The sequence below is a fragment of the Theropithecus gelada genome, chromosome X, assembly GCF_003255815.1.
Source record: "Theropithecus gelada isolate Dixy chromosome X, Tgel_1.0, whole genome shotgun sequence".
In the NCBI taxonomy this organism is placed as follows: Eukaryota; Metazoa; Chordata; class Mammalia; order Primates; family Cercopithecidae; genus Theropithecus; species Theropithecus gelada.
In genome coordinates, this window is record NC_037689.1 from 129238488 (window position 1) to 129240363 (window position 1876).

The 1876-nt window shown below is 42.0% G+C and overlaps 1 pseudogene across 1 annotated transcript; it reads right to left on the reverse strand.

Annotated features, from left to right (window-relative positions):
- Nucleotides 1-381: 381 nt before the first annotated feature.
- Nucleotides 382-906, reverse strand: LOC112615049 (annotated as a pseudogene). The gene has a single exon (XR_003117266.1). The product of XR_003117266.1 is annotated as a 40S ribosomal protein S13 pseudogene (transcript).
- Between the last annotated feature and the right edge of the window lie 970 nt (nt 907-1876).

Sequence of the window (1876 nt, forward strand, 5' to 3'; positions counted from 1 at the left end):
TTCATGCTGGTCAGTTATGCCTGGACTTCAAATGGGAGAGGGTATAATGAGGCATGTCTGACCACCTACTTCCTTCCCGTTATGGCCTTAACTAGTTTTTCAGGTTTCTTTGGAATCTCTTTGGCAGAAGTGGGGGATCCATTCAGTCAGTTGGGGGATCAGAATTGCATTTTTTTGTCACGAAACTTGACCTTGAATGATATTTTATGAATATGAACCATTTTCTTTTTTATTATTATTATACTTTAAGTTTTGGGATACATGTGCAGACTGTGCAGGTTTGCTGCTTAGGTATACACATGCCATGGTGATTTGCTACACCCATCAACCTGCCATCTACATTAGGTATTTCTTCTATTTTTTGTTGTTGTTGTTGTTGTTGTTAAACAATCATTTTATTGCTTGAGTACACAGACAAATTTATGCGACCAGGGCAGAGGCTATAGATGATTCATATTTCCAATTGGGAGGAAGGACTCGCTTGGTCTTATAATATCGAGCCAAATGGTGAATCTGGCTCTCTATCAGAATCAGACGGAATTTAGCATCCTTATCCTTTCTGTTCCTCTCAAGATGCTTTCGAACAGCAACTGCTTTCTTAATTAAATGGTAGAGATCTTCAGGAAGATCAGGAGCAAGTCCCTTAGACTTAAGAAATCTTAAGATTTTATTGCCTGTCACAAAACGTACTTGTGCAACACCATGTGAATCTCTCAGGATCACACCGATTTGTGAAGGAGTCAGGCCCTTCTTGGCCAGTTTGTAAATCTGCTCCTTCACGTCGTCAGATGTCAACTTCAACCAAGTGGGGACGCTGCGTCGATAGGGCAAAGCTGACTGGGACAGGCCCTTCCCGGGAGCGTGCATGCGACCCATGATGGCAGCGGTCAGGCAGTGAAAAGAGGTATTTCTTCTAATGCTATCGGGATAGCCCCTAGCCCCCAACCCCTGACAGGCCCCAATGTGTGATGTTTCCCCCCCCCGTGTCCATGTGTTCTCATTGTTCAACTCCCACTTATGAGTGATAACATGTGTTTGGTTTTCTGTTCCTGTGTTAGTTTGCTGAGAATGATAGTTTCCAGCTTCATCCATGTCCCTGCAAAAGACATGAATTCATCCTTTTTTGTGGCTGCATTGTATTCCATGGTATATATGTGCCACATTTTCTTTATCCAGTCTATCATTGATGGGCATTTGGGTTGGTTCCAAGTCTTTGCTATTGTGAACATTGCTGCAATAAACATATGTATATGTGTGCATGTGTCTTTATAGTAGAATGATTGATCATCCTTTGGGTATATATCCAGTAATGGGATTGCTGGGTCAAATGGAAATTCGGGTTATAGATCCCTGAGGAATAAACACACTCTTCCACAATGGTTGAACTAACTTACACTCCCACCAACAGTGTAAAAGCATTCCTATTTCTCCACAACCTCTCCAGCATCTGTTGTTTCCCGACTTTTTAATGATCGCCAAATACCTTTTTAATGATTGCCCCAAATACCTAATCCTGATGGTAATGGTATTAAGAGGTAAGGCCTATGGGAGGTGATTTGGTCATGAGGATCTGCCCTCATGAATGGGATTAGTATCCTTAAAAAGTGGCCTGAGGGAGCTCTTTTACTTCTACTACCATATGAAGACATAGCTAGAAGGTGCCAACTTTGAAGCAGAGACTGAGCCCTCATTGTACACCACATCTTCTGCCACCTTAATGTTCGAAATCCCTGACTCCAGGATTCTCAGTAAATTATGTTTTTAAAAATTACCCAGCCCAAGATACTTTGTTATAGCACCCTGAAAGAATCAAGGTAGAAATTGATAGCAGGAAGTGGGGTGCTGCTCTAACAAATACCTACAAATGTGGATGCAG